At 42.9% G+C, this 12,590-nt stretch overlaps 1 protein-coding gene, 1 long non-coding RNA gene, 1 other non-coding gene and 1 pseudogene across 23 annotated transcripts in view; 3 read left to right on the plus strand and 1 right to left on the minus strand.

Annotated features, from left to right (window-relative positions):
- Dhrs7b (dehydrogenase/reductase 7B) overlaps nt 1-12,590 on the plus strand; it is a 33,417-nt gene that overhangs the window by 1,376 nt on the left and 19,451 nt on the right. For 4 of the 21 annotated variants that reach the window (XM_087570366.1, XM_087570365.1, XM_087570360.1 and 1 more), the window contains exons 2-3: nt 2,117-2,184; nt 2,272-2,370. The exons of 4 other annotated variants lie outside the window; for them this stretch is intronic. The gene's annotated coding sequence lies outside the window, so the exon portion shown is untranslated. Of the gene's footprint in view, nt 1-2,116; nt 2,185-2,223; nt 2,371-8,269; nt 8,430-12,590 lie in introns of all 21 variants that reach the window. 13 more of the 21 variants (XM_087570358.1, XM_087570370.1, XM_087570359.1 and 10 more) reach the window with 7 other exon arrangements.
- Nucleotides 3,549-3,660, minus strand: LOC148002897 (small nucleolar RNA SNORA44; annotated as a pseudogene).
- On the plus strand, nt 4,748-11,436 carry LOC148002898 (uncharacterized). The gene is made up of 2 exons (XR_015631673.1): nt 4,748-7,537; nt 11,216-11,436. It is a non-coding gene; the product is annotated as an uncharacterized LOC148002898 (long non-coding RNA).
- LOC120095440 (small nucleolar RNA SNORA48) lies at nt 10,072-10,214 on the plus strand. The gene has a single exon (XR_015632503.1). It is a non-coding gene; the product is annotated as a small nucleolar RNA SNORA48 (small nucleolar RNA).

Below are 12,590 nucleotides of genomic sequence, written 5' to 3' on the forward strand. Positions count from 1 at the left end.
ACTTGTTGCACTCGAGTGGTTCCTATTCCTATGGCGCTGGCGTATACAGTCAGGATCTCCACTATCTGCTTAGTTTCTAAAGTCATTCAGGCCTCCTTCAGCCAGTCCTGTGCCACTCTTCTGGACTCCCCTTTTAGCTCCTTAGGGCTGATCTCAACTTGGGTCTCAGGGCCGCATGATCTTTATTTACTTCAGTGCCCAGCACATCCTGTCTGAGCAACACACAGTGTAGGCAATGTCAATATGGTAATTAATAGTCTCCACTGTGGATATCCACAAACTTCACTGGCCCTCTGTCCTTAGAGCTTCCCATATACCACAGCCTTGGCCCTTCTCTCATAATGAACGCTAACATACCATAGCGGGCCCTTTGAGCAACAATTCTCCCCTAGAAGTTTATAACCTAGAGATTTCAGGTTGGTATCTTTGTGCTTCAAAGGTACGCATACTTCCTACTTTTAGTGGAATTGCCTGTAAAGACTTTTCTTTTTCTTTTTTTTTTTTTGGAGCTGGGAACCGAACCCAGGGCCTTGAGCTAAATCCCCAACCCCAAGACTTTTCTATCTTGTCACCCCGTAGGGGTAGTGGAAAGCTTTAGAGAAGTAGCAGGTGTCAAGGGGACCCTTTAGTGATACAGCCATCAAGATCTTGTTTTAGAAGTGCAGGAATTAACTGGAGTACCTACACTGTCTGCCTATTAGATACCCACTTTCCTCATGACAACAGAGTAAACTCAGTAGTATCTCCATATGTCAGATGAGTCCTGGAAGCTAAACTGTAGCAAATTAATGAGGGAGGCAGGCTTTTAGATACATTCCTCTGTGCAAAAGCCACGTTCATTCAGGGGAAAAAAAGATTGCCTTTGAATTGGTCATTGTAAATGAAACTATATTGAAAGATTGTTACAAGTGCCAGGCATGGGCTTAGTATGGAGGCCCAGATTCATACCCCAGTGCCAGGCATTGGGTCGCCTGTAGTTGAAGATACTCCCCAGGCAGGAGGTCACTAGGCCAGGGGCTGGAGGCCAGACCCAGGTAGAGTTAACTTGTTTTTGAAGATACAAAATGTCTGTTCACTCAAGATAGAGAGCAAGGACAGACCAAAGTCTATCCAAGTCTAGCTTGGTAAACTGGTGAATGTATTAAGGTGACTTACAGGAGCCTGGGTGAGGGATTACTTAGAGGAGACAGGAATGATTCAAAGGCAGCTGCTTCACTGAAATGCCCATCTCGGAAGGGAGATAGATACACTATTGGTTTCTGTTCACCTTGCTGGTAGTCACCACTCCACAGTCTCTCTGTCAGCCATGATTTGCTCTCTGGCCCCAGCAAGCTGTTTATTCATAGAGCTTTCGGGACATGTCTTCTGTGAACTTTCAGACTTAGAAATTTCTTGTTTCATGAGCTGGTGACCCTTCCTTTAATACTTTTTCCTTTCCAACATTTAGAGTTCGTTTGGGATCATTTATTTTTATTGTAGTACAAGGTTAGGTAGAATTCATTCTCTCTCTCTCTCTCTCTCTCTCTCTCTCTCTTTCTCTCTTCCTCCCTCCCTCCCTCTTTTAAGATTTATTTATTTATTATCTAATACTGTAGCTATCTTCAGACACACCAGAAGAGGGCATCAGATCTCATCAGATGATTGTAAGTTACCATGTGGTTGCTGGGATTTGAATTCAGGACCTCTGGAAGAGCAGTCAGTTCTCCAGCCCGAATTTTCTTTTTCTTGTAGAGAATAGACGCTGAAAAACTACTTGCTATATTGGAAAGAATCTTTGTTCAATCTTTTTTTTTTTTTTCCTGAGGGGGCTGGAGAGATGGCTCTGTGGTTAAGGACACTGACTGCTCTTCCAGAGGACCCAGGTTCAAATCCCAGCAACCACATGGCAACACATAACTGTAATTCCAAGATCTGACACTCTCACATAGACATACATGTAGGCAAAATGAATGCACATAAAATAAGGGTAAATAAATTTTTTCTGAGTTACAGATTAACTAGGGATTTGGTAAGAATAGTAAAATAAAGTTACATGTGCTGGTGACACACATGCCTATCTAAGAGGAAAATGTAGCTTAGCCCCTTTTCTTTCTTTTTCTTTTCCTCCTCATTTCAGTGTTATGGAGTCTAGGCTGGCATCAAACTCATCCCTCAGCTTTTGCCTCCCCAGTGCTGGAACTGCAGGTATGGGCTGTTGACACTGACAAGTTTTGTTTTCCCAAGATAGGGTTTCTGTAGACTGACGACTGACCAGGCTGATTTCTAATGCAGAGACGTCCACTTCCTGATTGTTGGGATTAAAGGCATGCACCACCACCACCAAGCTGACAAGTTTTATTTTTATGGATGAAAAATGAAAAAAAACTGAAGGTCAGAAAAGCTAAACAACGTGTCTAAATTGTTTAGCCCCACCCCCTAACCCCCACCCCCGCCCTTTCCTTCCAGGGACTCTTGTGTTCTAGGCAAGTGCTCCTTTATTGAACCCTCATTGTACTTGGTTTAACAGATATTTATTTATTACCTATCTACTGTATATATACCAGCAGTGTGCTTGGCATTTAGAGATACCAAAAATGATCAAGTTGATGGAGTTCTCAGGTTGTTAGGAGATTGTAAATAGCTCATAAAGATTAAATATTAATTATGGTTCTGCTACGTGCTATATAGAACAGTAAAAAGTTCTGGGGAACATGTAATGGGATTAGTTGTAGGAGAAAGTGGAGGGATACAGGGAAAATACGTCTTAGCTGAGACTAAGGACTGAGAAGGTTAAATGTAAAAATTTTTTCTTTGTAGTGTAAGATACTGTAATATTTGATCTTGGTTGTCAAAGATGTATAGGTCAAACAAAGATGTATAGATTAGACACTTTGGGGCATGTCTGTGAAGGCATGAATCCAGAGGCCAATCACGACCTAATTACTGATGGATCTGCAATTTCAATAGATGATTGGGATATAGTACATTAGGGGTGATGGGGCACGTGATGGGCCTGCGTTGGGGCTACATCTTGCCCTGGCTTCTTCTGTCTGGCTCACCTTTCAGATCACTAAGGTGACGGGCCCTGTTCTATTGTGCCCTTCCACTCTGAGGTTCTGCCTTATCTGAGGCCCAGATATGTGGAACCAGCCTGCTGTGGACTGGAACCTCTGAAACCACAGACCCAGATGAATCCATTTTCTTTTTTTTTTGAAATTTGAAGTCTTTATTGAACCAATTGCATGTTAGGTTACAAAGGTATTTCACTTTTCCAAAATGCTGTTTCTCTTTGTAGACCAATCTGGCCACAAAAGGCTACCTGGCTAAGTATTAGCCAGAAACTTCTAAATCCCAGTGTGATCTTCTTGTGGCATTTTTCCAACAAATAATGCAGACCAAATCACAAGATGGCCACCTCACTGGTCACATGGTCCTTAGGTTAATGAGCAGAGGCTGACAGGCTGTCTCCTCACTCTTCCAAGAACCGCCCAAGTGCACACTGCAGAAGGAAAGTTTGTTTTGAATACCACAGGACAGAAGGACAGGCAGCTCATAACTCCAGTGGAAAAACATATAGGAGAGCTGAGTGGCAACAGCAGGCACTGTGATAACCTGGGCTGTCAAAGTCTCTCCGTTACTCTGGCATGCAGTTGGAGGATGAATCCATTTTCAATGTGGCTGCTCGGGTTGGGGATTTAGCTCAGTGGTAGAGCGCTTGCCTAGGAAGCGCAAGGCCCTGGGTTCGATCCCCAGCTCCGAAAAAAAAGAATAAAAAAAAAAAAAATGGAAAGTTCAATGTGGCTGCTCAGGTATTTTGTCCAGTTCTGAAAACATAGCTAATACCATTTTTTCCTCTTAATACACACTCTACAGTTTGCCAAATTGTTGGTAGTTTATGAAAAGGGCCTTGAGAGAGAAACATGCAAGTAGGTTTATGAAGCAGAGTGGGAAACGTATCACTGCTTGCTTAACTCCTAACCCCACATGTGCACTCACTCTCTGATACTAAAATAAAAGGAAGGTAACTACAAAATGGCAGTGGCAGTAGGGCAAATACAAACACAATATATTGCTTATATGCATGGGATTGTCAAAAACAAAAAAGCAAGAAGAAAGGAGGAAAGTGTGTTAGTGCATGCCTTTAATTCCAGCACTCAGAGGCAGGTGGATCTCTGTGACTTTGAAGTCAGCCTAGTCTACAGAGCGAGTTCCAGGACAAGAAGGCTACACACAGAAACCCTGTCTCAAAAATCCAAAATTGAAAGAAAGAAAGTGTGGTATATAGTAGAAAATGATAGGTCATTTAAAAAGGAAAACCTTTTGGGCATCGTGACACACAGCCTTTAATCTCAGCACTTAGTGGGCAGAGGCAGGCAGATCTGAGTTTAAGGCCAGCCTGGTCTGTCTGCATAGTGAGTTCCAGGCCAGTCAGGGCTACATAGTGAGACCTTGCCTAAGATTGAACCGTGTTATGCTGAGTGAAGTAAGCCAGCCACCAAAGGATATTTGTTTTATGATTCCATTCATAGAAATACTGTACAATTTCACCATTGAAAATAGTGTAGTGGTGGGAAAAGTTGCAATCTAGTATGTGCAGTGTTCCTGTTACAATTTGAGAAGTTCTGAAGATCGGCTGTCTAACATTAATGTACCTAACATGGGAGTGGGGTTGGGTGGCACTGGGTTTTGAAGTTACATCTTCAAAAAGGGCCCTGAGGTGCATTAAATAGGTTAACACCCTAGATTACCAAGGCCGTGTGAGGAGTTTGGATGTTTCACTGTAAATAAAAGTTATAGTTTTGATTGTGAGACTCCTGGAAAATATCCAGTATAGGAGTAAAGCCATACTTAGTGTGTAGCACATTGCTATTTTAACATCCTCAGAACTGTATGTAAAGGAATGTTGTCATAGGGAATGTTAATTGTGTCGGAATTCTTGATTCCTGGCTGGCAAGACTCTTTCCCTTCCCCCGCTCCGTCCACCCCCCCTCTGTCTCTCTGTCTCTGTCTCTGTCTCTCTCTCTCTCTCTCTCTCACACACACACACACACACACACACACACACACACACACACACACACACACACACTTCCTGCCTTCCTGCCTCAGGCTTTCTTCCCTGTCATCGTCCATAGTCTTGTTAATTCTCAGCATGGCCCTGGCCTGTGGTTCTTAGTTAACTGAAAGAAGAAAAGAAATATGAAGAGGCTAATATTTTGAATGGATAGAACATAACTAGAAAAAGTATGAAATCCAATTTTTATCTCTCAACTGTAATGCAGGAAACAGTGGGAATTATGATGTAGTTTATTCTGGAGCCAAATATAACCCAAATATTCGGTAATAGTTTCATGAGGTTTTACAATATCAACAAAGGAGACCACAATTCCAGTCGCTTTGCAAGCACATTGGTGGAAATATCTGGTAGTTGGATTCCATAAAAGTGAGGGATCTCAACTTCGAGCCACAGATGGTGTGGGAAGCATCCTCAGCCCTTTGGTTGGTGGAAGCTAGGAGCTCGTACATTCCAGAGCATTCGTCTCATGGTCACATACAGAGATGTGGAGTAAATGACTGCTAAGCAGGCTAGCAATGGCCCAAGACACTCTGGGCTCCTGACTTGCAGCATTTCAGCCTCTCTGCGCATTGAAGTTCTAACAGTCAGACAGTCTTTGCGATCTCAGCTTTGTCTCAGGAACTATGGAGTTATAAACACTTCTTTAGGTTTCCTATTGCTGTTGGCTTTACTTTTGTCCTTAGCTGCTTGGCGTGTTTGTGTATAAATAATACATTTTATTTTATCTTTGTTCATCTGTCCCACTGTTATTTCTCTTAGGACAACAGTTGTTTGTTTGTTATGGCTCAGTGTCTGCCCAGGCAGCACACAATAGGCCTTGATGAGTAGTGAGTGAGGGACTGTCTATTGCGGAAGCTCTGTCCGGGACAGACAACCACAAATATCTTGAGTTGCTTTGTTTTGTCTCCATTTCTGAATCTGATATTTGTGCTTGCTTCCTACCTGGATCCTTGACCTGATTAAAGTGGCATATGTCTGTCTTGTTGTGTCTGTGTCATTCTTTCAGAGGTAACTCATGGTCAGGAGTCACAAAGCAGCAGTGGCTCTGGGTCCCATGTTTCCAAGTCTGGTTCTTGGCCAGCCCACTCCCAGTGGGCCCTCCGTGACATGGAGGACTTCTTCTTCCACTGCAGCCCTGGAGCCCTAAGCAGGCTGCAGGCAGCTGGACACTCAGAACATCTTTCTTTCTATAGTGATTGGTGAGAGTCTCCATTCCCAGCAGTTGTTTTTATACAGTGTCACAGACACCTTCAAGAGTGTGTTCTCCTGTATGCAATGTTTTCTTCACCATCCAGTGCTCATGAGCCTCCCCTTTCTTAGGGGGAATGTTGAGATTTGGAGGCAAATGTCATACAGCAATATTAGCATATGTCAGAGTATGTAGTAGTGTAGTCTGCCTTGGATTAAAGGGGAACAGCTGAGACTTTGAACTGTAATAATTGGTCAGCCTCCTTATGGTCCTCTTCCTCACGGCCCTACCTTATGATCACTCTGCTCCTTGATGGTTGCCTCCCAGTGGTTGCATTGTAGGGGTTGGCACTGACCCCTCTGTCAGACCCTGTTTGCAGGGTTGCTGGGCATATGCGCTTACTGGAGAGCAGAGGTGCTTCAGTGTGCTTGCTCTTCCCAGGACTGACCTGAAGTATCTTCTAGCCTTGCTCCCCACTTTGTGACTGATACCAGTCTGCATGCCTTCAGATGTGTTGCCCTCAGGCTGACAGCCTCAAATACATCATACTGTCTTGTTCCAGCAAGGTCCTGCTGGCCTGAAGATGTTCTCTGGCCCTAGCACTCTGACACTGACATGGAGATAGGGGATTGTCTTGGTAGCCTTGGACTTGCTTCTTGGACATGAGCTAGAAAAGAGGGGCTGGAGAGAGGGCTAAGGCACTGTCATTGGCAGCTCACAGTTGCCTGTAACGGCAGGTCCTGGGACCTTGGTTAGTTCTTAAGCTCTTTGTGTATTCTGGACACTAATCCTCTGTTGGATGGATAGTTGGCAAAGACTGTCTCCCATCCTGCAGACTGCCTTTTCACACAGTTAACCGTTTCCCTTGTAGACCAGAGGATTTTTAATTTTACTAGGTCTCATTTGCTGATTGTTGGTCTTATTGCCCGTGTGCCTAGAATTGTAGTCAGAAAATCCTTATATATTCCTGTATGTGTAAGTGTATGTTCAACTTCAACTTGAGGTTTGGTCATTTGGAATTGATTTTTGTGCAAGGTAAGAGACAAAGATGGAGTTCATTTGTCTAAATGGAGACATACCGTTTCCTTAGCACCAGTTGTTGAAGATACTTTCTTTTAGCCAGTATGTTTTTTGCTTTGTCAAAATTCAGGTGGCAGACTGGAGAGATGGCTCAGTGGTTACGAGCACTGACTGCTCTTCCAGAGGTCTTGAGTGAACAACCATGTGGTGGCTCACAACCATCTGTAATGAGATCCGATGCCCTCTCTGCTGTGTCTGAAGACAGCTACAGTGTACTTATATCTAATAAATAAATCTGTAAAAAAATTCAGGTGCAATAATTGCATAGACTATAGGCCCTCTCTTTTATTCCATTGATTATTTTATGTGTTCCACATACATTCAGGAGCCTGTGAGAGTCAGAGATCCTGGAACTAGAGTTGTTAGCATCATGTGACATGTGAGAACTGAATCTGGGTCCTCTGCAAGAACAGTGTGTGCTCTTAACTGCTGAGCCATCTCTCATCTCCTGATTGTCCCAGAGTAGTCAGGTAGAAGAGAAGGCATTATTTCAGTTTTCTGGTATTTGTTGTGAACTGCTTTGTGTTCAAATAAGTGATATGTTTTAGAGAAAGGTCCATGAACTACTGAGAAAAATTGGGTATTGGGTAAAATGTCCTGCAGATGTCCATTAGGGTCATTTGATTTATGGTGCCATTTAACTATATTGTTTCACTGTTTATGTTTTTGTCATGTTAATCTGTCTAATGATGAGAGTGGAGCTTTTAAAGTTACCGACTGTTAGAATGTTGGGATTAATCAGTCGGTTTATATACTTAGAACTATAATTTTCTTGATATATTGCTCCCTTGAGCAGTATGAAGTGACTGTTTTTACCTCTTCTGACAGGGTATGCATTGTAGTCTATTTAGTATCTTTTAGTCTATTTGTATCAGATATTAGAATAGTGACACCTGCTTGGTTTTGGTTGCATTTCTTTGGAATATCTTCCCCGTTTGTTCTAGTTATAGCTTTAGGTGTCAACTTGACATCCCCTGTCATCTAAGAGGGAGCATCTCAATCGAAGAACTGCTTTGGTTAGATTGGCCTGTGGGCATGTCTGTAGAGAACTGTCATGACTTCTAATTGATGTGGAGGTGGCACCATCACCGTGGGGAGCACCAGGTAGGTCTGGGCTGTATAGGAAAGCTAGCCGAACATGTACCCAAGAGAGACTCAGAGGGTCTCAGCAGATATCTGCTCCAGGTTCCTGCCTTTGCTTCCTGCTCTGACTTCTTTCAGACTATTGTCTGTAAGGGTAAACTGAAAAATCCTTTCTTTCCCTAAGTTTCATATGGTCGTGGTGTTTATTATTTTATTTATTTTATTTTTTTTAAAAGATCTTTTATTTATTTTATGTATATGAGTACACCATAGCTGTCTTCAGACACACCAGAAGAGGGCATCAGATCCCATTACAGATGGTTGTGAGCCACCATGTAGTTGCTGGGAATTGAACTCAGGACCTCTGGAAGAGCAGTCAGTGCTCTTACCCTCTGAGCCATCTCTCCAGCCCTTTTTTTTTATTTTTATTTTTTATTTATTTATTTTTTTTTTCGTGGTGTTTATTATAGTGACAGGAAAGGAACTTGAGTTCTGTCTTTCACTCCAGGACACTGTCTGTTCTTGATGAAGTATGTTTCTTAGGGGTAACAAAAGGAAGGAATCTGTTTTCTTTTTCTTTTTCTTTTTTTTTTTTTCGGAGCTGGGAACTGAACCCAGGGCCTTGCACTTGCTGGGCAAGTGCTCTACCACTGAGCTAAATCCCCAACCCCTTCTTTTCTTTTTTTAAGATTTATTTAAATAATTCATGTGAGTACACTGTTGCTGTCTTCAGACACACCAGAAGAGGGCGCCAGATCTCATTACAGATGGTTGTGAGCCACCATGTGGTTGCTGGGAATTGAACTCAGGATCTCTGGAAGAACAGTCAGTGCTTTTAACTGCTGAGCCATCTCTCCAGCCCCAGATTCTAATCCAATATGGTGGCCTGCATCTTTATAGGAGAATTGACAGTTAACATTCAGTTGTTCTTGAAAGGTTTATCTTTGTGTCCTGTCATTTTGCTGTTTTTTGTTTGTTTGTCTTTGATGTTTTCTTAGTCCTCATCTGTTTAACAACTGTCTTAGCCTTGTTAATTCCTTCTCTGTAGCCTCTTGAATGTAATTATCTTTCTCATCCAATATTGTCTGTAGGACTGGCTTGGTGGTCATCAATCTCTTCAGCTTTTGTCATGGAAAATTGTTACTCCTTCATTTATGATAATTGAAGTTTGCTGGATATATTAGTATAATGTCTTAGTTTTCTATTGCTAAGACACTATGAACAACTTATACAAGAGTTTATTGGGGGCCCACAGTTTCAGAGGGTGAGTCTATGACACCATTATGGTGGTAGGGAGTGTGGCAGCAGGAAGGCAGGCATGTCGAGGGAGTAGTAGCTGAGGGCTTACATCCTGATCCATACACAAGAAGCAGAGAGTGTTAACTGGGGATAGCTTCAACTTTGAAACCTCAGAGCCCACCTCCAGTGACACATCCCCTCCAATAAGTCTACTCCTCCTAGTCCTTCCCCAACAGTTCCACAACTAGGGACCAAGCATTCAAATGAACTAACCAATACAGGCCATTCTCATTAAACCCATGACATTCTGCTCCCTGGCCCCATAGGCTTGGAGCCATACTATAATATAAAATGCATTTAGTGCAACTGCAAAAGTCCTCATAGTCTTCCACTGTCTCAATACTGTTTAAAAGTTCAGAGTCTCAACCCCTGGCAATGGGCAAAGAGACACCTTGGTGGTGCTGTTCCTATATCAGTGAGGGGCAGAGCCGATGGCAGGCCTTTGTTCATCCTAGCTTGATGCCTCCTGGCTTGGTGGCCAAAGCTGTTTCATGCTTGGGCACACTTTAAAAAAAAATCTGGGTGGTGATGGCAGCGTATCCATCAGGCCTTTAATCCTAGCACTTAGGATACAGAGGAAAGTCAGTCTCTAAGTTCAAGGCCAACCTGATCTACAGTGTGAGTTCTAGGATAGCCAGGGCCAGACAGAGAAACCCTGACTTGGAAAAACAATTTCCAAAGTCTCTTCTGAGACTCAAAGCAATCTCTTAATTATAACTCTTAAAATCAAAAGGCAAATTACATATATCCAACATACAATGTCACAGAAAATATGTTACCAATCCAAAAGAGAGGAATGGAGCACAGTGAGGAAACCCTGGGTCAAAGCAAGATGGAAACCTAGCAAGGCAAACTGCAGATCCTATAGCTCCATGTCTGATATCAAAGGACTCAGATAATGTTTTAGTCAGTGTTCTATTGCTGTGAAGAGACACCATGACCACAGCAAGTCTTATAAAAGAAAGTATTTAACTGGGGCTTGCCTACTGTTTTAGAGGTTTAGTTCATCGTCATCATGGCAGGGAGTTGTATGGTAGTGTGCAAGCAGACATGGTTCTACATCTGCATCCGTAGGCAGCAGCAAGAGAGAGACTCTGGGTTTGGAATGGACTTTTTGAAATCTCAGAGTCACCCCCAGTGATGTATTTCTTTCAAGGCCACACCTCCTAGTCCTTTCAAATAGTACCACTCTATGGTGACCAAGTATTCAGATCTGTGAGCCTGTGACAGATATTTCATTCTATCACGTTTTACTCCTTGTCACCAATAAGCCTGGAGCCATATATCATAATGCAAAATGCATTTATTGCAACTTCAGAAGTTCTCATAGCCTATCACAGTCTCAACACTGTTTAAGACCAAAGCCTCAGGGCTGGCAAGATGACTCAGCGGTTAAGAGCACTGACTGCTCCTCCAGAGGTCCTGAGTTCCAGCAATCACATGGTGGCTCACAACCATCTGTAATGGGATCTGATGCCCTCTTCTGGTGTGTCTGAAGACAGCTACAGTGTGCTCATACATTAAATAAATAAATAAATAAATCTTAAAAAAAAAATCCAAAGTCTCTTGAGACTAAAGGCAATTTCTTAACTGTAACTCCTGCAAAAAAAAAAAAAAAAAGGGGGGGGGGTTGGGGATTTAGCTCAGTGGGAGAGCGCTTGCCTAGGAAGCACAAGGTCCTGGGTTCGGTCCCCAGCTCCGAATAAAAGAACAAACAAAAAAAAAAAAAGCCAGATTGCATATTTCCAATATACAAGGGCAAAGGATATATACTGCTATTCCAAAAGGTTGGAAACAGTATAGATGAGAGTAAGACCAAAAACTTAAGGAAAAACTTCAAATTCTGTATCTCCCATGTTTGGTGTCAAAGTGCTGCTCTTCAGATCTCTAATTCCTTTCAACTTTGTTGACTGCATTGCTCTTATTTCTCTTGGGCTGGGTCCATTCCCTGTCAGCAGCTCCCCATTGGCAGGTATACAATGACCTAGGCATTGCCAACATCAAAGCTTCACACAATAGCTTCTCTGGGCCTCCACACAGGGACACTCTGACATGCCTGGCCTCAGCAGCTTTCCTTAGCCTTGGAGGGAGATTCCATGATCCTTTTCTTGTGTTCTTGACTCTAAAGCCAGAAGAACCATGTGGCCAGCACTGCTAACTTCTGTTTGCTAGCACTGGAACTTGGCCTCTTTGTTCAAATACATTTTCACCAGCTTTCTGGTTTGGATGGTTTCTGTCTCTGCTCAAGCTTTTCTTTAATTTCTTCTCATGGAGCTGGAGAGATGGCTCAGTGGTTAAGAGCACTGACCGCTCTTCCAGAGGTCCTGAGTTCAAATCCCAGCAACCACATGGTGGCTCACAGCAATCTGTAATGAGAGCTGATGCCCTCTTCTGGTGTGTCTGAAGACAGCTACAGTGTACTCACATACATAAAAAATTTGCTGTAATTCCTTTTCGTCAATCAGGAGCCTAGCTGGGTGGGATCCTGTCTTGAGGTCAGCACCCCCTTAGCGTCGGGCTTTCCTTTAAACTTTTTATCTCTACTTCATTACATTTCCTGGTGCTCCTTTCCCCCGCAAAGTGTACACTTTTTATTTTTCCTTGCTCAGTTTGCTCCTTTTCATTATAGATTTGCCTAAGAGTGACCACTAGTAACCACGTGACACAGTCAATACTAGATTATCTTGAAATATCCTCTGCTAATGCCATTAATCCAAAATGCTCCACTTCTACTTCTGCCAGATGTTTTTGGACAAGGGCAAACCGTTGCATCATCTGCCAGCATAGCACAAGAACAGGTCTCTAGGCCACCTAACAAGTTTTCTCCTCTAAGGCCTACACTGCTCTCAGAGCCATTGTCTTCCATGCTTCTACTACTTGCAC

The sequence above is a fragment of the Rattus norvegicus genome, chromosome 10, assembly GCF_021556685.1.
Source record: "Rattus norvegicus strain SHRSP/BbbUtx chromosome 10, alternate assembly SHRSP_T2T, whole genome shotgun sequence".
Classification (NCBI taxonomy): Eukaryota; Metazoa; Chordata; class Mammalia; order Rodentia; family Muridae; genus Rattus; species Rattus norvegicus.